Source organism: Mixophyes fleayi, assembly GCF_038048845.1.
Source record: "Mixophyes fleayi isolate aMixFle1 chromosome 2 unlocalized genomic scaffold, aMixFle1.hap1 SUPER_2_unloc_2, whole genome shotgun sequence".
Taxonomy (NCBI): domain Eukaryota; kingdom Metazoa; phylum Chordata; class Amphibia; order Anura; family Limnodynastidae; genus Mixophyes; species Mixophyes fleayi.
In genome coordinates, this window is record NW_027445879.1 from 143,851 (window position 1) to 167,472 (window position 23,622).

Genomic DNA, 23,622 nt, shown 5'->3' on the forward strand with positions numbered 1-23,622 from the left:
AATGCCGCGAAAACCTGTTATTTTCGCTTCGAGTATGCCATGCATACTCTGTGGTGTCTCTTTATCACCTGCTCTTATTAGAACAGAACACCACTCACACAAAGGTTTCTTTATATCCTGCTCAGCCCTAGAACAGAACCTTTGTTGTCAGGTCACCTTTTTTTTAACATGCCCCGTCAGACACACCTGAACTACAGCGCTATGAATTTTTACATAGTACCACACTGCCCTCCCAATACTCAATCACGGCCTTGCCATGCTGTCGATTTGCACAGCTCAATGATTCATTATGCGGACCACAGATAACACCGCAATGCTCTGTCCCTTCCAGCAAACAATACCCTTTATCAGTGAATGTCGTGATTAGTATTGGGTGCACGTGCGAAAACCTATAGTTGCCTATAGTTACCAGTATATTTTTGCCTTTATGTATTTATTCACATACACACACATAACCTTTGTTTTCTGTACAGAAAATAACTTTCCCAAACAATGGCACTATCTTTTCAGAGACTTTACCAAGTGCTTACAGTATGCATATAACAACTATCAAAACTATTGTTCAACCACGTGGCAAATCTACCAGAAGTTCGCGTACGCACAGCAGGAAGTACACATACGCACAGCAATGCAATACACTTTAAAACATAAAACGACAATAAAAAGAAACATTTTTCTTTCTTGTCCCTAGATTCTAATTAGCGTTCCTTCAGTCTATGCAACAACGGACATTCGGTTTCGCAACACACAGTGAACCACAGGTATTAGACGCATTACGTTCTTTCCTGCTTTATACGACGCGTCCATCCATCCACCCTTTGTTGAGGAACCGAATATCGTAAGCGTTGCATACCTGCCGGTAACGTAACTCCTAACTCAAGAGCCCCCAAATTATTAAAGTAATTCTATCGTTTTAAAATAAGCATTGCCCAATCAATTGTATGTGTGTCCAAAGCACATGGTGGTTTATTTTAGCAGATGTAAATAGTCAACAATTCAATACATTATTATATTATGATACAGTACAGTACAGCACAGCCAATACCAAAAATTACATACATACATACCGCTGCAATCGCTGCGCTTCCATGGGTCCCAATGGAACAGTGTATCTGTTAGATAACTGGTCAGAGTAGACTGAGACCCTGGTGGGGGATGCAGCTAATATATACAGTCAATGTTTCATTGTGAACAATAGAGATGACGTAGATTGTTTCTATAGGTCCAGACGTTGGGTGGGTCCAGGCCAGACAGCTAATAGGTTGATTCAATCTAAGGAATCCAAAGGTGGGGGTCTTCTGTCCAGGGGGTCTGCTCCTTTTCATAGCCAGTATCATACAAAGGTTTACTCTCTAATATCAATAACTAAAGTATGCAATGTGCGATCTCTTCGCCGACTGCACCGGACAGCTGCTGATGATTAGGGCTTCAATATGATATCAGGCATGACACCTTTCCTATTACCTAAACCTTTAATAACACTACAATGTACATATAATCACTATATATATATATATATATATATATATATATATATATATATATATATATAGACTAATAATAAACCGAATACTATCTGCTCCTGAATTACAGTGTAACAGAACCAATATGAAATTATATAAATAACTAACTGTTGTAATGCGAGTGTGTGCGTGCATATTTTACCGTGCGAACGCACCACGCCACGTAACACATGGCGTACGCTTCGCAATACGCACGGCAAACCAATATTAAACCAATATACTTTCGTTCATCCAATTATACGACTTCAACAATTGGGTAGAGGGAGACATGTGATATATCAGAGAGATGAGGAACATGTAGTATATGGGAGACGTGATATATCAGAAAGATAAGGAACATTGAGTAGAGGGAGACATGTGATATATCAGAGAGATGAGGAACATTAAGTACAGGTTGGCAAGTGATATATCGGAGAGATGAGGAACATTGAGTAGAGAGAGACATGTAATATATCAGAGAGATGAGGATCATGTGGTCCATGTCTCCCTCTACTCAATGTTCCTCATCTCTCTGATATATTGCATGTCTCCCTTTACTCAATGTTCCTCATCTCTCTGATATATTGCATGTCTCCCTCTACTCAATGTTCTTCATCTCTCAGATATATCACGTCTCCCATATACCACATGTTCCTCATCTCTGATATATCACATGTCTTCCATATACCAGATTTTCCTCATCTTTCTGATATATTGCATGTCCACCTCTACTCAATGTTCCTCATCTCTCTGATATATCACGTCTCCCATATGCCGCATTTTCCTAATCTCTCTGATATATTGCATGTCTCCCTTTACTCAATGTTCCTCATCTCACTGATATATCACATGTCTCCCACATACCACATGTTCCTGATCTCTCTGATATATCACATGTCTACCTCTACTCAATGTTCCTCATCTCTCTGATATACCACATGTCTCCCTCTACTCAATGCTCCTCATCTCTCCTATATATCACATGTCTCCCTCTACTAAATGTTCCTCATCTCTCTGATATATCACGTCTCTGGTATACTACATGTTCCTCATCTCTCTGATATATCACATGTCTCCCTCTACTCAATGTTCCTCATTTCTCTGATATACCACATGTCTCTCATATACCACATGATCATCATCTCTGATATATCACATGTCTCCCTCTACTCAATGTTCCTTATCTCTCTGATATATCACATGTCTCCTATATACCACATGTTCCTCATCTCTCTGATATATTGCATGTCTCCCTTTACTCAATGTTCCTCTGCTCTCTGATATATTGCATGTTTCCCTTTACTCAATGTTCCTCATATCTCTCTGATATATCGCATGTCTCCCTCTACTCAATATTCCTCATTTCTCTGATATATCGTATGTCTCCCTCTACTCAATATTCCTCATCTCTCAGATATATCACATGTGTCCCATATACCACATTTTCCTCATCTCTGATATATGACATGTCTTCCATATACCACATTTTCCTCATCTCTGATATATCGCATGTCTCCCATATACCACATGTTCCTCATCTCTCTGATATATCACATGTCTCCCTCTACTCAATGTTCCTCATCTCTCTGATATATCATATGTCTCCCTCTACTCAATATTCCTCATCTCTCAGATATATCACATGTGTCCCATATACCACATTTCCCTCATCTCTGATATATCACATGTCTTCCATATACCACATTTTCCTCATCTCTGATATATCGCATGTCTCCCTTTACTCAATGTTCCTTATCTCTATGATATATTGCATGTCTCCCTCTACTTAATGTTCCTCATCTCTCTGATATATCACATGTCTACCTCTACTCAATGTTCCTCATCTCTCTGATATACCACATGTCTCCCTCTACTCAATATTCCTCATCTCTCCTATATATCACTTGTCTCCCTCTACTTAATGTTCCTTATCTCTCTGATATATCACGTCTCCCATATACCACATGTTCCTCATCTCTCTGATATATTGCATGTCTCCCTTTACTCAATGTTCCTCATCTCTCTGATATATCACATGTCTCCCATATACCACATGTTCCTCATCTCTCTGATATATCAAATGTCTCCCTCTACTCAATGTTCCTCATCTCTCTGATATATCAAATGTCTCCCTCTACTCAATGTTCCTCATCTCTCCGATATATCACATGTGTCCAATATACCACAATTTCCTCATCTCTGATATATCGCATGTCTCCCTCTACTCAATGTTCCTCATCTCTCTGATATATCACAAGTCTCCCATATACCACATGTTCCTCATCTCTCTGATATATCACATGTCTTCCATATGCCACATTTTCCTCATCTTTCTGATATATCGCATTTCTCCCTCTACTCAATGTTCCTTATATCTCTCTGATATATCGCATGTCTCCCTCTACTTAATGTTCCTCATCTCTCTGATATATTGCATGTCTCCCTTTACTCAATGTTCCTCATCTCTCTGATATATCATGTCTCCCTCTACTCAATGTTCCTCATATATCTGATATATCACATTTCTCCCTCTACTCAATGTTCCTCATCTCTCTGATATATCGTATGTCTCCCTCTACTCAATATTCCTCATCTCTCAGATATATCACGTGTCCCATATACCACATTTCCCTCATCTCTGATATATCACATGTCTTCCATATACCACATTTTCCTCATCTCTGATATATTGCATGTCTCCCTTTACTCAATGTTCCTTATCTCTATGATATATTGCATGTCTCCCTCTACTCAATGTTCCTCATCTCTCTGATATATCACATGCCTCACATATACCATATGTTCCTCATCTCTCTGATATTTCACATGTCTACCTCTACTCAATGTTCCTCATCTCTCTGATATACCACATGTCTCCCTCTACTCAATATTCCTCATCTCTCCTATATATCACTTGTCTCCCTCTACTTAATGTTCCTTATCTCTGATATATCACGTCTCCGATATACTACATGTTCCTCATCTCTCTGATATATTGCATGTCTCCCTCTACTCAATGTTCCTCATCTCTCTGATATATCACATGTCTCCCATATACCACATGTTCCTCACCTCTCTGATATATTGCATGTCTCCCTTTACTCAATATTCCTCTTCTCTCTGATATATTGCATGTCTCCCTCTACTCAATGTTCCCCATCTCTCAGATATATCACATGTCTCCCATATAACACATGTTCCTCATCTCTCTGATATATTGCATGTCTCCCTTTACTCAATGTTCCTCATCTCTCTGATATATCACATGTCTCCCATATACCACATGTTCCTCATCTCTCTGATATATCAAATGTATCCCTCTACTCAATGTTCCTCATCTCTCTGATATATCGTATGTCTCCCTTTACTCAATGTTCCTCATCTCTCAGATATATCACATGTGTCCCATATACCACATTTTCCTCATCTCTGATATATCGCATGTCTCCCTCTACTCAATGTTTCTCATCTCTCTAATATATCACATGTCTCCCAAATACCACATGTTCCTCATCTCTCTGATATATTGCATGTCTCCTTTTACTCAATGTTCCTCATCTCTCGGATATGTCACATGTCTCCCACATACCACATGTTCCTCATCTCTCTGATATATCACATGTCTCCCTTTACTCAATGTTCCTCATCTCTCTGATATATTGCATTTCTCCCTCTACTCAATGTTCCTCATCTCTCCGATATATCACATGTGTCCAATATACCACAATTTCCTCATCTCTGATATATCGCATGTCTCCCTCTACTCAATGTTCCTCATCTCTCTGATATATCACAAGTCTCCCATATACCACATGTTCCTCATCTCTCTGATATATCACATGTCTTCCATATGCCACATTTTCCTCATCTTTCTGATATATTGCATTTCTCCCTCTACTCAATGTTCCTCATCTCTCTGATATATCGTATGTCTCCCTTTACTTAATGATCCTCATCTCTCAGATATATCACATGTGTTCCATATACCACATTTTCCTCATCTCTGATATATCGCATGTCTCTCTCTGCTCAATGTTCCTCATCTCTCTGATATATCACGTCTCCCATATACCACATGTTCCTCATCTCTCTGATATATCACATGTCTACCTCTACTCAATGTTCCTCATCTCTCTGATATATCACGTGTCTCCCTTTACTCAATGTTCCTCATCTCTCTGATATATTGCATGTCTCCCTCTACTCAATGTTCCTCATCTCTCTGATATATTGAATGTCTCCCTGTACTCAATGTTCCTCATCTCTCTGATATATCACGTCTCCCACATACCACATGTTCCTCATCTCTCTGATATATTTCATGTCTTCCTTTACTCAATGTTCCTCATCTCTCTGATATATTGCATGTCTCCCTCTACTCAATGTTCCTCATCTCTCTGATATATCGTATGTCTCCCTTTACTTAATGTTCCTCATCTCTCAGATATATCACGTGTTCCATATACCACATTTTCCTCATCTCTGATATATCGCATGTCTCTCTCTGCTCAATGTTCCTCATCTCTCTGATATATCACGTCTCCCAGATACCACATGTTCCTCATCTCTCTGATATATCACATGTCTACCTCTACTCAATGTTCCTCATCTCTCTGATATATCACATGTCTCCCTTTACTCAATGTCCCTCATCTCTCTGATATATTGCATGTCTCCTTTACTCAATGTTCCTCATCTCTCTGATATATTGCATGTCTCCCTTTACTCAATATTCCTCATCTCTCTGATATATTGCATGTCTCCCATATACCACATTTTCCTCATCTTTCTGATATATCACATGTCTCCCATATACCACATTTTCCTCATCTCTCTGATATATCACATGTCTCTCATATACCACATTTTCCTCATCTCTCTGATATATCACATGTCTCTCATATACCACATGTTCCTCATCTCTCTTATATATAACATATCTCCTATTCAGTGTTCCTCATCTCTCTGATATATCACATGTGTCCCATATACTACATTTTCCTCATCTCTGATATATCACATGTCTCCCATATACCACATTTTCCTCATCTCTCTGATATATCACGTCTCCCTCTACTCGATGTTCCACCTCTCCTATGCTGTTTCCTGTTCTCACAAGGTGCCATCTCGTGCACATTGATCTCACATTTCCCATCAACTAAATATTCATATTTTTTTGAAAATATAGCGATTACACAATGAATAATCACACACCCACTGCACTCTTTCCCTCTCACAGCTGTCACAGGCTTCGAGACGTGCAATCAGTATGAGTTAAGAAACATTATGGGTAAACGGATTCTTTACAGTGCAAGAGAGGAGCTCTGTGTGTGCATGTTTGTGCTGTGGGCCCCGCCGTCCGCTCACCCTTCACGTGTGTGATTACTCTGGACGGGAGGTCATCCATTTTATCCGCCCCCTCAAATGCAACAGTTGTTTTTGTCCTTGCTGCTTACAAGAGGTGAGATGCCATACATCTGGTAAGAATGATATTCATGTACAACATACGCACACGGAATGTGTATGGCCGCCGAGAGGGGGATCGGGTACTAATCACTCGGGCATGCCAGGGGGCCCGGCCCGGGCCCTCACTGCCCACGTTTTTTTTTCTTGTTTTTTTCTTATTTTGTAAATTTCTTTTTTTTTTCAGCCTTTTTTGCGGGGTTCGGGGGGGCGGGGCTTTGCCCCTTCCTTGGTGGGGGGAGCAGGGTAGTAAAAAAAATTAAAAAAATACATACACATACTCATGTGATCGCGGCGCCGACATCCCTCCTCCTCCTTGCTCTCTGCTCTGTTTACACTGAATGTCAGGCATGACGTCATCAAGTCACGCCCAACATTCAGTGAGGAGCAGCGCAGAGAGGAGCAAGGAAGAAGACAGAAGAGAAGAGAAGAAAAGAAAGAAGCTAATACAAAGGTAAGTAAAAAAAGGGAATATAGCAGAAAAGCACAGGGAGAGAGGCACAGCATGAAGGAAAATGGGGGAGAGAGGCATAGCATGAGGATAAAGGGGAGAGAGGCACAGTATGAGGAAAAATGGGGAGAGAGGCACAGCATGAGAAAAAAGGGGGGAAGAGAGGCACAATAGTGGGGACTATTAATTTAAGATGGGGTGGTTTGGGCACTACTGAATGTGGGGTGAGTTTGGGGAGAATGTGGTCTCTTTATTAATTGTGCCTATGAATTATTTAATGGCAGTGATGGTTGTGGGAAATAGGTATATTTCTGGAATGTAAATACTATTAATTTGTTGCTGGGGCTGTTTGTAGGGAGGGAAATAGGTTTAATTAGTAAATATGAATACTATTATTTTAATGTTGGGGCTGGAGGAAGGCCTAATTATTAATCGTGGGTGGTATTGATTTAACGCTGGGGCTGGCTGTAATTTTCTAAATTTACCCATTTTTATTCCAAATAGGGCCCCCAACATTCCAGGATCCTGAGACGCAGCGACTAAAGAAACCTGCAGCCACAGGTGGTGATAGTGAGAAGAACAGTTAGGAGAGAGCAGCAGAGTCTGTGAAATCTTGTCATTCTAGTGGGACAATCCCAATTTTTGGTGAATGTTTAATGGTGTACACAACAATGCAGGGTTTTTTTCTGTAGAAGGGTGGGCTGCGCACGCCCAATGATGCATGGCCACGCCCCCATTTGTATGAACACACCCAGTAGTAATTTTGTGCTGCTGCGTAGCAGTGGTGCAATTTTTTTTTACATTTAGGGCCCCAGTACAACAACTTGAACCCCTCTTGGCAGCTCTGCGCACACCTATCCAACGCTCTGTCACTACACCTCCATCCAGTCCAGTATCTCTCTACTATTCCTGTACTGACCTCAGACACACAGCTCTGTCACTACACATCCATCCTGTCCTGTATTTCTCTACTATTCCAGTGCTGACCTCACACACACAGCTCTGTCACTACACCTCCATCCTGTCTTGTATCTCTCTACTGTTCCTGTACTGACCACACACACACACAGCTCTGTCACTACACCTCTATCCTGTCTTGTATCTCTCTACTATTCCTGTACTGACTCCACAGGTGATGCTGATTGTTCGTATTTGTCATGTTCCTGTAATGGCTGTTCAAATTACCCTGCCAAATTCATTGTGTGGTCAGCTTAACTTCAAGTGTGTTTACCATGGCTGCTCCCATTTAATAATTCATATATACTAGCAGAACTGTCATTCAAAAGATATCAATATTATGAAATTATTAATTTTATGGGCTGGAACGTAGTTTGTGGTAGTGCTGGGAGTCTGTGACATAACTGATAAGTCATCAATCCGCTTAGATAGTAAGCTCATCTGGTCAGGGCCATCTTTACCTTGTGTTTCATATTTCTTCCCAATCCTCCTGTATTACTGATCACTTATCCCATTTCTGTTCATTCTTCTCATACAGCTCGAGGTGCAGAGTCCTCCAGGACACACCATTGGGTATGTGGTACAAACATGGCACCCCTTCGTTCCTAAATACTGTCTTCAGACTGAGAATCGTGAGCCAGTGTTGAAGGTGGTTGGGCCCTGCCTTATGTCCAGCTGCCGTGGAGATGTGAACTTTCAGGTGAGGAGAACTGGATAATCCTGACATTGTCCATCTGTTTCCTCCTGTCCACACTTCACTCTCAGGGGATAATGACTTCTCATTCACTTCTCACAATGTCCAATTTGTGTCCACCAGGTTAAACCACTGTGTGAGTCCCGCAGCGTTGGACGGATCACCAAAGGAAATATTCACTGATGCCGATAACTTTGGGATTCAATTCCCAAAAGATCTGAATGTAAAAATGAAAGCAGTGTTACAGGGTGCTTGCTTCATCCTGGTGAGTCTCTCTCTATGTTCATGTGTGTGATTGTATGAGAGCTCCCTCTTCAGGCCAGGGTGTTACATTGAAGGACCTGCAAAGCACACCAGGGGGTAAATGTATCAAGGTCCGATTTTGCCAGCGTGTTAAAATCGTGACAAATTGCGGGTGTTAACCCGCGATTTTAGTCCCAAACTCATCAAATGTATGAAGCTGCGATTTTTACCCTGATCTTCAAAATCTCTGGTCATCTGCGGTGATTTGCAGTGATTTCAAACACTCCCGTGTTTGCCACACACTCCCGTGTCTGGCAAACTCTCCTGTGTCGTAGCAGCATGTTGTATACACATCACTGTTACACTGCCTGTCATACAGCTGCCAGAACTGTAAAAAATAGATAAAAGTTTTTTTTTAAAAAGCGTGGGGTCCCCCTCTATTCATGCTTAACCCTAGTGCTGCCTGACTACTGCTGATTCCGTGAAAATCGTGGAAAAATTTTGTGTGGGGTCCCCCCGATTTTCACTTAACCAGCACTAGGCAAACCACCTGGGGTTGGAGGCACTATAGCAGGGGGGACACGCAGCAGGAGTCCCCCTGCCATAATGACTAACCAACCCCAGGTTGTTCAGCGCTGGGCTGGATTAACTAGGGAGTGGGGTCTGCTGAAAAAAACGATCGCCCCCCCCCCCTAGGGACACCCAGCCCAGTGCTGATAGCACTAGGGCTCTTCCTACACCCCTGGGCGGTGGTTGTAGGGTAATAACGGCGCATATATGGTTAAAAAAACAGACGCTATTTTGTTTCGTGGGACTGCAAGTCCCAGCCAGCCAGGTTGCCCAAAACATTGTGGCCATGCTGCTACTTGTATAATTACAAGCACTAGCATACCTACGGCAGTCAGGGCATGTTGGCACTTGGAGAACCACAAGTGCCAACATGCCCTGACACCCACAGCTGGCTGGGACCTGTAGTTTCGCAAAAGAAAATGTTTACAAAACCACCACACCCTCATTAAAACCACTAGGATTTATTAAAAATAATAAACCCACAGTAAACACCCTCATTTACACCATAATTTTTTATTAACAAAAAAAAATTCCCTGATACTCACCAATGAAGTATTCACCTTTTGTCAGCAACTTTCAATCCCAAAATGGCTGTAAACCAAGTCCAAAATAAATTTGTATTTCCAAAAGTCTGACTTACCCCGTCTTAAAGTTATTTGTACTTCCAAATGTCCTGGCTTGTAATCTGTTCAATTCTTCGCCCAGAAGGGGCCCATTGTTTATTGAAGTCTTCTGTTCTTCACCCAGGGGGAGCCCATATTTGTATATCCCACGATTCTTCTTGCTTGAATTGCAGAAAAATAAAAAAGGAGGAGCCGCCGCAAACAGCTCCTGTGGGGCGTGGAGATCTTTATTCACCCAGGATCTCTCCTCTGGCCCGAAACCTTTCCAGTGAACCAAGAATTGATGCCGTCCGTGGAGGATACGGAAATCTACGATGCGGCTGACTTCAAATTCTTCGCCCACAGCAGTCCGAATAGGAGCAGGATGACGGGGCAAGCAATAAAACTTATTAAGGATTAATGGTTTGAGGAGGGAAACATGAAACACATTGTGAATCCTTAGAGAGGGAGGCAGCCGGAGTCTGTAAGTTACCGGGTTGATAACGTGTAATAGGGAAAGGGCCAATATAACGTGGAGCCAATTTCTGAGAGGGTACTCGGAGTTTGAGGTTGCGAGTAGACAACCAAACCTTGTCATGGATCTGAAGCAAGGGAATATTCCTTCTATGACGATCAGCAGCTTGCTTATAATGTTGGGAAGTCTCTTGGAGCTTGTCTTTGGTCTTTGCCCAAATGTGAGAGAAGTCCCGTGTCAGAGTATCAGCAGCAGGAACTGGAGATGGAATATGACTGGAGAAGTTAGGGAGGGTGGGCTGGGTTCCATAAACGACATAGAAGGGAGAGGAACCTGAGGATTCATGATGGTGAAAGTTATGTGCGAATTCTGCCCAGGGTAGGAGACTAGACTATTTGGATTGGTTCTCTGATGAAAAACATCGTAGAAAGACCTCCAGGTCTTGGTTAACGCACTCTGTCTGGCCATTGGTTTGAGGATGATAGCCAGAAGAATATTTGAGTTCAGAACCGAGTGTCTTGCAAAAGACCTTCCAGAACTGTGACACTAATTGGACTCCACGATCCGAGATGATTTCACAAGGACAGCCATGGAGCCTAAAGATCTCTTTGATGAAGATAGTAGCCAATTGAGATGCAGATGGAAGAGCACCCAAGGGCACGAAGTGTGCCATCTAAGAGAATCTGTCCACCACAACCCAAATAGTAGTAAACCCGTTGCTAATAGGGAGATCAGTGATGAAATCTATCGATATGCTTTGCCATGGAAGATCAGGAATAGGAAGTGGTTGCAAAAGACCAGAAGGTGCTGACCTCGGATTCTTACAACGGGCACAAGTTGCACAGGAAGCCACGAATTCTCGAACATCGGAATGTAAGGTTGGCCACCAGAATAGTTGCCGTAGGAATTCATATGTCTTCTTGACACCAGCATGTCCAGATAGTGTGGAGGAGTGTGCCCACCGTAGAGCTTTGGGTCGTAAATTCGTTTCCAAGTAGGAACAACCTCTGGGGGGTGTTCTAGCAGAGGTTCCGGTAAAGGCAATGATACTGGTGGGAGAGATGATGGGAAGAGGCTCCGAGGGAGAACATAGGTCAGAATTGTCGAATGAATGAGAGAGAGCATCTGCCTGCACATTTTTGGACCCAGGATAGTATGTCAGGACTAGATTAAAACGAGAAAAGAAGGATGCCCATCGTGCCTGACGTGGTTAAGACACCGTGCTTCACTTTATGTAGAGCAGATTCTTGTGGTCCGTTAAGACTGTCACAGGATGGCGGGAGCCTTCCAGGAGATGGCGCCACTCCTCCAGGGCAGATTTGATCGCGAGGAGCTCCTTGTCGCCGATGCTGTAATTCTTTTCATGACTAAGAAACTTTTTAGAAAAGAACCCACAGGGGAGATGTGGGCTAAGTCCGGATTTCTGGAACAGGACTGCCCCTATACCAATGGCGGATGCATCAACTTCAAGAAAAAAGGGTTTTAGTTGGTCCAGTTGTGTGAGAACGGGGGCAGACGTAAAGGCTTGTTTCAGCCGGTCGAAGGCCTCTAAGGCGGCAGGAGGCCAATTTTTAGGATCGGCTGATTTTCGAGTCAGGGCAGTTATTGGAGCGATTACAGAGGAAAAGTTCTTGATGAACTGCCTGTAGTAGTTGGTAAACCCAATAAACCTTTGGATGGCTTTGGTACCCTGGGGACGAGGCCAACTAGTAACGGCTGATACCTTCTGTGGATCCATGTGCAATCCAGAGCCTGAAACGATGTATCCAAGAAAAGGAATCTGTTTGACCTCGAAGATACATTTTTCTAGTTTGCAGTACAGTTGGTGGGTGCGTAAACGTGATAAGATCTCCTTCACATGACACCGATGGGAAATTATATCTTGTGAGAATATTAGGATATCGTCCAAATAGACAACAACAAAACGATATAAGACGTCTTGGAAGACCTCGTTGACAAAGGACTGGAAGACTGCGGGGGCGTTGCAAAGCCCAAAGGGCATCACAAGGTATTCGAAGTGTCCGTCTCGCGTATTGAACGCAGTCTTCCATTCGTCTCCTTGACGAATACGTACTAGATTGTAGGCCCCTCGTAAGTCCAGTTTTGAAAAGACTTGTGCTCCGCTGATTTTATCAAACAGATCAGTAATGAGGGGTAATGGATAACGATTCTTGATGGTGATTTTGTTCAGTTGTTGGTAATCGATACAGGGGCGAAGGCCCCCATCCTTCTTTTTAACGAAGAAGAATCCTGCGCCAGCTGGAGACAAGGATTTTCGGATGAATCCCCAGGATAAATTCTCGGAAATGTATTGTGACATAGCTTAACTTTCAGGTAAAGATAAGAGATAAGTCCTGCCACGGGGAATCTGTTTGCCCAGAATCAGTTCAATCGGGCAATCCCAAGGGCGATGAGGCGGCAGGATCTCCGATCTCTTCTTGGAAAAGACATCTTTAAAGGCCTGATAGGCCGACGGAAGAGTAGTCTCTACCGGAACTGTGCGAGTTAAACAGAGTCGTGGACGAGGGGAGGAGAAGCACTTGTTATGACAATGCGGACCCCAGGAGATAACTTTGGCTCGGACCCAGTTGAATTGAGGAGAATGGGCTCGAAGCCAAGGAAGGCCCTGAATTAAAGGATTCACAGATTGTGGTAACACAAGGAATTGGATCCACTCTTGATGTAAGGCTCCTACCAATAGCTGAACCGCACTCGTGATGCTAGAGATGATACCGTTGCTGATGCGGTTACCATCCACGGCTGTGAGTGTAAGCGGTTGAGGCAGATCTTGAACGGACAATTGGAGCTGTGAGGCAAGAGAGGCCGAGATGAAATTCCCTGCAGCACCGGAATCCACGAAGGCAAAGGTTCGCTGGGGTCCTTTAGTGGTCATAAACTGGATGGGCATCAGGAACTCGGGATTAGAGGTAGAATAGGGAGTGGAAATGGCCAAGCTTCATAGGCTCTTCTGTGGAAGATAGGGGATTTTGAAATTGGGGGGCCAGTCGAGGGATACGTTTTGTAGAGGATCTCTCTGAAGTGCTCTCCCTGAAACGAAGATCGACCCTGATACATAGAGAAATAAGAGCGTCCAGTTCCAAGGGGAGTTCTCTAGTGACAAGTTCATCTTTGATTCGGTCAGTAAGACCCTGCCAGAAGGTGGCAATGAGGGCCTTTTTATTCCACTGAAGCTCAGAAGAGAGAGTGCGGAATTGTACCGCATACTGGCCGACAGACATGGAACCTTTCCGGAGATTCAGGAGACTGGAAGCAGCAGAGGAAACCCGACCTGGTTCATCGAAGACTCTTCGGACCATGTCAATAAAAGTAGCCGAACTCTCCAACAAAGGGTCATTGCGCTCCCATAGCGGTGAAGCCCAGTCCAAGGCTTGCCCACTGAGAAGAGATATTATAAAGGCCACCTTGGTACGCTCAGAGGAGAAGGCTGAAGAGTTGCACTCAAAGTGGATGGCGCACTGGTTGAGGAACCCTCTGCACCTCTTCAGATCTCAGTCGTACTTCTCCGGAGCAGGAATTCTAAGCCCGGTAGATGAAGTCAGGGAAGGAGATGGAGCTACTGTGGCCGCAGCAGAGAGAGAGGGAGCAACGGAGGGTTCAGCCGGGGGTTGGGGGGGGGGTGGGGGGTTGTACCGCCTGTAAGGTGTCTAGCCGTGACATAATTCCTTGGACACACTGGAGTAAACGAGCTTGGTCCGCCTCCTGCTGTTCCACTCGGCGGCCCAGTTGGATAAGGAGATCCCGAGCTGAGGGCTCACCTGTTCCATCTTACGTTCTGGCCAAAGTATACTGTCACGATTCAGGAGTATTTCTTACTGGTTTTGGCACTACTCACCAAAGAGGCGTGGAGTCTAACGTGTTTCAGGTCTTCACCAGGAACCCCCGCAAGGAAGTATGGTCTTAGCTGCGGGAACACGCAGGTCGCGGTCCTCAGAGGGAGCAACCAGTGAAGCGAGGATGGAAGCGGTGTCAGACAGGCGGGGTCAGAACCGAGATATCAGTAGATGCCACAGGGAGAATTCAATGTCTGTAGTCAGGAGCTAGCCGGGTCAGGGATCCAAAGCGCAGAAGAATGGTCAATAACAAGCCGAGGTCAATTCACAGGGAGCACAGAATAGGAATGGTCGGGAATAGCCGGGTAATACACTGGAGTCACAGATAGGATGCAACAGGAACGCTGGAGCAAGGATGAGACCTAATACTCTGGCACTCATCGTGTGCCAGAGTCAGCTTTTTAAAGGGGGAGACAGGGGGCAGGACTGCCTACGGCGGTGGTGACGCTGAACACCACCGCCGGATACTGTGAATCGCATCCTAAGCAACGGAACGTGCGGCTGCCGGGACCCGGAAGTGACGACCGGTTGCCTAGGATGCAGAGGATGAGACACAGGGACGGCGCGTGACAAGCGCGCTGCTAGCAAGCAGCGTGTTGTATCTGGCGTGTTTGAAAGCAGTGGCAAACAGTCGGGAGTTTGGTCTCTGGCGATTTTGGAAATAGCGATTTTGACAGAAGCACAACTCTGGTGATTTTGGAAATAGCGATTTTGACAGAAACACAACTCTGGCGGTTTTGCATGAAATCTCTGCTTCATACATCTGCGAGTTTCAACTGTCCCGAGAAAATCGCTGATTTTGCAAAATTGCACCTTGATACATTTACCTCCAGGAGTACAATGCTTACCACACTTCTCAATAGATGCCTCCACAACTGTCAAACTGTACAAAACTGTACACGTTACATCAAATTTCACCCTCCTACTGCATTATTACCTTACATTTAATTTAAATAAGCATATAAAACTAGTTTAAATTAATTCTGATAGTGATGGGACACCAGGACTGTCTGTATTACACTTGTCCTGAGAGTGAGGGGACACCAGGACTGTCTGTATTACATGTGTCCTGAGAGTGAGGGGACACTGGGACTGTCTGTATTACATGTGTCCTGAGAGTGAGGGGACACCAGGACTGTCTAGATTACATGTGTCCTGAGAGTGAGGTGACACCGGGACTGTCTGTATTACATGTGTCCTGAGAGTGAGGGGACACCGGGACTGTCTGTATTACATGTATCCTGAGAGTGAGGGGACACCGGGACTGTCTGTATTACATTGTCCTGAGAGTGAGGGGACACCGGGACTGTCTGTATTACATGTATCCTGAGTGTGAGGGGACACCTGGACTGTCTGTATGTTAGGGTTGTTGGGGTTAGGGTGTTAGGGTTGGGGTTAGGGACATATTAGGGTTAGGGTAAGGTTAGGGTTGGGTTAGGGGGGTATGCGTTAGAGTTAGGGTTGGGATAGGTTAGGGTATTAGGGTGAGCTGGAGCTGCAGCGGCAGGCTTTTCTCCAAGTCCGCGACGGAGCCAGCCGCCCAAAGGCACCTTCGCCCAGGCACTCGCAGCAGTTTTTGTCACTCCAGGCCAAGCTGTCGGTTTGTACTTTCGCGTCTGACTGCGTTCCCCCCGGGCCGGGGGATCCAGGGTTAGGGTTAGGGTTAGGGTGAGCTGGAGCTGCAGCGGCAGGCTTTTCTCCAAGTCCGCGACGGAGCCAGCCGCCCAGAGGCACCTTCGCCCAGGCACTCGCAGCAGTTTTTCTCACTCCAGGCCAAGCTGTCGGTTTGTACTTTCGCGTCTGACTGCGTTCCCTCCGGGCCGGGGGATCCAGGGTTAGGGTTAGGGTGAGCTGGAGCTGCAGCGGCAGGCTTTTCTCCAAGTCCGCGACGGAGCCAGCCGCCCAGAGGCACCTTCGCCCAGGCACTCGCAGCAGTTTTTCTCACTCCAGGCCAAGCTGTCGGTTTGTACTTGCGCGTCGGACTTAGGGTTAGGGTTAGGGTTAGGGTGAGCTGCAGCTGCAGCGGCAGGCTTTTCTCCAAGTCCGCGACGGAGCCAGCCGCCCAGAGGCACCTTCGCCCAGGCACTCGCAGTAGTTTTTCTCACTCCAGGCCAAGCTGTCGGTTTGTACTTTCGCGTCTGGCTGCCCCCCCGGGCCAGGGGATCCAGGGTTAGGGTTAGGGTTAGGGTGAGCTGCAGCTGCAGCGGCAGGCTTTTCTCCAAGTCCGCGACGGAGCCAGCCGCCCAGAGGCACCTTCGTCCAGGCACTCGCAGCAGTTTTTGTCACTCCAGGCCACGCTGTCGGTTTGTACTTGAGCGTCGGACTTAGGGTTAGGGTTAGGGTTAGGGTTAGGGTGAGCTGGAGCTGCAGCGGCAGGCTTTTCTACAAGTCCGCGACGGAGCCAGCCGCCCAAAGGCACCTTCGCCCAGGCACTCGCAGCAGTTTTTGTCACTCCAGGCCAAGCTGTCGGCGTGTACTTCCGCGTCTGGCTGCCCCCGGGCCGGGGGATCCAGGGCGGAAGGCCCGATGAGGACGGATTCGGCCGCCGGGGCCGACCCCGGGTTCCAGAGGGCCGGCCGCGTCCCGAACCCAGCCCCCCGGACTGGCGCGCGGGGCAAAAAGACACACTTTGGGATTCTCCGAGCGGGACTCTGAGCGGCGAGCGATTTCTCTCCCTCGGGAGGATTTCTCTCAGCCCGCGTCGACGTCCCCCGCGAGTCGACTCTCTCCGATCGACCAGGCACCCCGCTTCCCGGCGGGGAGGGACGGTCGCCAGGCGGGGCCCCGGGGGGTCCCGCCGCTGGCGCGACCGCCACCCTCCCGTCCGCCCCGGAAGCGGCCCGGCCCCACCCGTAAGGGCGGCCGCTCGAGGCGCGTCCCCCTCCCCGGCGCCGGGGAGAGGCCGGACGAAACGGCCGGACTGGGGATGGGCGGGCGCGCCCGTCCCTGCCACCCCCCCGGGTCCACCCCGGCGGAGCGCACTAGTTCCCCCCGCTGACCCGTCGTCCCCCACCGCTGCCGCCCGGCAGCTGCCCACGCCAGCGCGGGCCCGGCCCGCCCGGCCCTCTGAGCCTCCCTGAGGCGAACCGGGGTTGAGCCAGGCGGCGGGAGCGGGCCGGGGGGAGGGTGGGGCGAAGCGGATGGTCCAGCCCCCCGCGAGAGGCCGGTGGCGACAGCCCCGGCTCACCTCCCTGGGGCCGGTCCGCCGCCCGCCCCCTGTCACGGTCGTCTGAATTTCTTGATCCGATTCGGGACCCTTGGGACTAGCTGGAGCAGGAGTGAAACAGAACTTAGCAGCCTGGGTGAACTTCTTGCTCATGTTCGTGCTGATTGTAGAATATAGCAGGGGAATTAGCAGTCTGGAAATGTAGACAGGAACACTGCACTTGTAATGCCGTCAGGAACACTGCACTTGTAATGCAGTCAGGAACACTACACTTGTAATACAGTCAGGAACACTGCACTTAGGAGTGCAGACAGGATTACTGCACTTGTAATGCAGTCAGGAACACTGGAGCCAAGAACTATCCTCTGGAGAGAAGTGTGTTGTTCTGGCAATGAACAGATCACAGCAGCAGGTTTAAATAGGATGTCCCAAACAACTATTGGCTGATCAGTTCATGTGATCACAGCTTCTGAATCTGGTTGGTTTGCACTGATCACCTGACTGCATCCAAGATGGCCGCGCCCATGCAGCAGGACAGACAGTATGTGTTTGTTTACAAATGAAGGTGTGGAGAACGGGAATGCTGCAGATGACTAGAAGGGACCCAGGTAGCCGTGATATGACAGCGGCGGATGAGGTAAGTGCGGCTAAGATCCCGATTTGTGACAGTACCCCCTCCCTTACGAGTGGCCACTGGACACTTAGATTGGGGCTTAGTTGGAAGCTTGCGGTGAAATTTTTTGATGAGAGATGGAGCGTGAACATCAGAAGCTTTGATCCAGGCCCTCTCTTCTGGACCATAGCCTTTCCAGTCGACTAGATATTGTAAGGTTTTATGTCGAAACCGAGAGTCCAAGATCTCTTTAATTTCATATTCGTCACCATGTTCAGTCTGCACTTCAGGAGAAACCAGTTTGGGTGTATAAAACCGATTTAGCACCAGTGGTTTCAAGAGAGAGATATGGAAGGTGTTGGGTACCCTGAGGTAAGATGGTAGATGTAATTTGTAGGACACTGGATTGATGACTCGGGAGATGTTAAACGGTCCAATAAAGCGAGGAGCGAATTTCATAGATGGAACTCTGAGGCGTAGATTGCGAGTAGACAGCCAGACTCTGTCTCCGGGTTTCAAGCTTGGAATGGCTCGTCGCTTTTTGTCGGCCTGAATTTTGTAGCGTTGGGACGCTTTAAGTAGAGATTCCCGTACCTGGCGCCAGTGGCCTGAAAAATTCTTTAGGAAAACTTCAGAGGCAGGTACTGAGGCTGTAGGAAGTGGAGTAAACAAGGGTACCCTGGGGTGTAGGCCATAGACCGTATGAAATGGAGTGGAAGCAGAGGATTCGTGATAATGATTATTATGAGCAAATTCTGCCCAAGGAAGCAGATCTACCCAGTCGTCTTGAGAAGAGGATATGTACAAACGGAGAAATGTTTCTAGGTCTTGATTAACTCTTTCCGTTTGCCCGTTGGATTGGGGATGATAGGCCGAAGAGAAGTTTAGTTTGATCTGTAGTGCTTGGCACAAGGATCTCCAGAATTTCGCCACAAACTGAACTCCTCTATCTGAGACGATTTCTTCAGGACACCCATGCAAACGGAAGATCTCCTTTATAAATTGCTGAGCCAGGATAGGTGCTGATGGGAGTCCACGGAGAGGAACAAAATGCGCCATTTTAGAGAATCGGTCAACGATGACCCAGATGGTATTGAAATTATTAGAATTGGGCAAATCGGAAACAAAGTCCATAGAAATATGGGTCCAGGGTTTGGTGGGAATAGGCAGAGGCAAAAGTTGACCAGCTGAAGATTGTCTTGAACTTTTATGTTGGGCACAGCTGCCACATGCGGAAACAAATTGCTGAACATCCTGATGAAGCGTAGGCCACCAGTAGCTTCTCAATATGAAAGATTGAGTTTTGCGGATGCCAGCATGACCGGCAAATCTGGAACAATGTGCCCATTGGAGCAATTTTTTACGCAGATTCTCAGGAACAAAAGTTTTCCCCTGGGGAGGTGTATTGTCGGGTCTACTGACTGCGATGCTGAGTGGGCTGATAATAGGCCGTGGATCCACAATGATGGAATCTTCTTCTTTTACCATAGAACGTGACAGAGCATCGGCCTTGCGATTTTTGGAACCGGGACGGAAGGTGACATGGATATCAAATCGAGAAAAGAATAGTGCCCATCGGGCCTGACGTGGATTCATGCACTGTGCAGTTTTAAGGTAGAGCAGATTCTTGTGATCCGTGTATATTGTGACAGGATAACGAGCTCCCTCAAGTAAATGTCTCCACTCTTCAAGCGCCAATTTGATGGCAAGCAGCTCTTTGTCCCCTATGGCATAATTTCGTTCAGCTGGTAAAAATTTTCGGGAGAAGAACCCGCAGGGATGCCATTGCTCATCAGCTGGTTTTTGGGAGAGAACTGCCCCTACTCCGACAGATGAGGCATCAACTTCCAAGTAGAATGGACAGGTTAAATCTGGTTGCCTCAGTATGGGAGCAGAAATAAATGCTTGTTTCAGAAGTTGAAAAGCAGATTGGGCTTCTTCAGACCACTTGGCAGGATTAGCTCCTTTTTTGGTGAGGGCGGTGAGTGGTGCTACTACAGTAGAGTAGCCACGAATAAATTTTCGATAGTAGTTAGCAAATCCCAGAAATCGCTGTACTGCCTTTAGTGTAGATGGTTGAGGCCAGTTAAGAATAGCTTGCACCTTCTCTGGGTCCATACGGAGACCGGTGCCCGAGATGATATACCCCAAGAATGGAATGGATTCAACTTCGAAGGTGCATTTTTCAAGCTTGCAATACAGTTTATTCCTTCTGAGACGGCTGAGGACCTCTTTAACATGTCTGCGATGGGACTGGATATCAGAGGAGAAAACGAGGATATCATCCAAATATACCACAATAGTATGGTACAGTAAGTCCCGAAAGATTTCGTTTATGAAATTCTGAAAAACCGCTGGGGCATTGCTCAGACCGAATGGCATGACAAGATATTCGTAGTGCCCATCCCTGGTGTTAAAGGCGGTTTTCCATTCATCGCCACGCCTGATACGGATCAAATTGTAGGCCCCGCGGAGATCCAACTTCGTAAATATTTGCGCACCTTTGACTCTGTCAAATAACTCTGTGATGAGGGGCAGAGGATACCGGTTCTTGATGGTAATGTCGTTGAGACCTCGGTAATCGATGCAGGGACGTAATCCACCATCTTTTTTTTTTACAAAAAAGAACCCGGCTCCTGCCGGTGAAGAGGATGGGCGAATAAAGCCCCTTTCCAAGTTCTCTTTTACATATTCAGACATAGATTTTGTCTCAGGGATAGAAAGAGGGTAGACTCTGCCACGCGGTGGGGTTTTACCCGGAACAAGATCAATGGGACAGTCCCAATCCCGATGAGGTGGTAGAGTTTCAGCGGCCTGCTTACTGAAAACGTCTGTGAACTCTTGGTAGGCAGAAGGAACTGGCAAAACTTCCTTATCAGAGGTGGAGCAATTTGGAAGAACACGTTGTAAACAGGACCCGAAACAAGTTGGAGCCCACGCCAGGATTTGTGGAGTCGACCAGTCAATATGGGGGTTATGCGTTTGAAGCCATGGAAACCCGAGAACCACAGGGCTAGTGGCTTCTGGGATGACCAAAAAGGTAAGAGACTCGGAATGCAGAACTCCTATTTGGAGCGTCACTGGAGAAGTCTGATGCGTAATGGTACCCCCTGGAATACGGCTACCGTCAACCGCAGAGAGAAAGATGGTCACTGGAATTTTCTCTAGTGGAATGGCTAGTTCAGCAGCTAATCTGGCAGACATGAAATTCCCAGCTGCTCCAGAATCCAGCAGGGCTGAAATGTATTGGGAGCCTTGAGCGTGTTTCAGAGTGACTGGGATAATACAGTCCTTGCCTTGTGGGGAGCGAAGAGCCACTCCTAGGCTCACTTCCTCATCGTCAGCTAGGAGGTTGTGTTTACCCGGCTTACGAGGACAATGATGTAACAGATGTCCGGAACTGGCACAGTATAAGCAAAGTTTCTCTCTAACTCGCCGTTCTCGCTCGGTGGGTAAAAGACGTGCTTTGCCTAATTGCATGGGTCCTTCAGGGAAAGGAGACGGTACACGGACCCGTTTCAGCTTCCTCTTTTCTAGAGCTCTTTCTCTGAACCGAAGATTAACCCGATTGCAGGTGGTAATCAATTGGTCTAGCGTTGTAGGTAAGTCCCGAGACGCTAATACATCCTTAATGTGGTCAGACAGGCCCTGCCAGAAAACCGCAACAAGAGCATCGTTATTCCAAGATAGTTCAGAGGAAAGTGTTTGAAATTGAACGGCATATTGGCCCACAGACTGCTGCCCTTGCCGAAGGCGCAGAATATCTAAAGCGGCTGACGTTGTTCTTCCAGGCTCGTCGAATATTCTGCGGAAGGTAGACAGGAAGCGATCAATGTCAAATAAAATTGGGTCAGATTTTTCCCAGAGCGGTGATGCCCATGCCAGAGCTTGCCCTGATAGTAGCGAAACAATATAAGCAGTTTTGGTACGTGCAGTGGGGAAATTTCCGGGTTGTAATTCAAAGTGTATACTACACTGGTTGAGAAACCCGCGGCAATTCTTCGGATCGCCATTGTATTTAGCTGGCGTGGGAAGATGGAGGCTGGATGAAGTAAGTAGTGAAGCAGGTATTACTGGCTCAGGCGGAGTATGGGATGGATGACTGCGGAATAACTGCAAGGTATCCATACGTGTAGAAACATCCTGCAGCAATCTCAAAATTTGCCCCTGGTTAGTTTCTTGTCTCTCAATGCGTTCAGCTAATATTTGGACAGAGTCCTCCCTCGGGGTATGTTCCCCTAGCGGATCCATTAGGCCAGAACAAACTGTCACGGTCGTCTGAATTTCTTGATCCGATTCGGGACCCTTGGGACTAGCTGGAGCAGGAGTGAAACAGAACTTAGCAGCCTGGGTGAACTTCTTGCTCATGTTCGTGCTGATTGTAGAATATAGCAGGGGAATTAGCAGTCTGGAAATGTAGACAGGAACACTGCACTTGTAATGCCGTCAGGAACACTGCACTTGTAATGCAGTCAGGAACACTACACTTGTAATACAGTCAGGAACACTGCACTTAGGAGTGCAGACAGGATTACTGCACTTGTAATGCAGTCAGGAACACTGGAGCCAAGAACTATCCTCTGGAGAGAAGTGTGTTGTTCTGGCAATGAACAGATCACAGCAGCAGGTTTAAATAGGATGTCCCAAACAACTATTGGCTGATCAGTTCATGTGATCACAGCTTCTGAATCTGGTTGGTTTGCACTGATCACCTGACTGCATCCAAGATGGCCGCGCCCATGCAGCAGGACAGACAGTATGTGTTTGTTTACAAATGAAGGTGTGGAGAACGGGAATGCTGCAGATGACCAGAAGGGACCCAGGTAGCCGTGATATGACAGCGGCGGATGAGGTAAGTGCGGCTAAGATCCCGATTTGTGACACCCCCCCTCCCCAGAGGCTTACCCCCTCAGCTCCCCCCCCCCATTCCTGGAGGGAAAGCTACCTGGTTGATCCTGCCAGTAGCATATGCTTGTCTCAAAGATTAAGCCATGCACGTGTAAGTACACACGGCCGGTACAGTGAAACTGCGAAT

The 23,622-nt window shown here is 46.6% G+C and overlaps 1 pseudogene; it reads left to right on the forward strand.

The window, feature by feature from the left end:
* The first annotated feature begins 6,734 nt into the window (after window positions 1-6,734).
* Window positions 6,735-10,669, forward strand: LOC142109520 (phospholipid scramblase 1-like; annotated as a pseudogene).
* The last annotated feature ends 12,953 nt before the right edge of the window (window positions 10,670-23,622 follow it).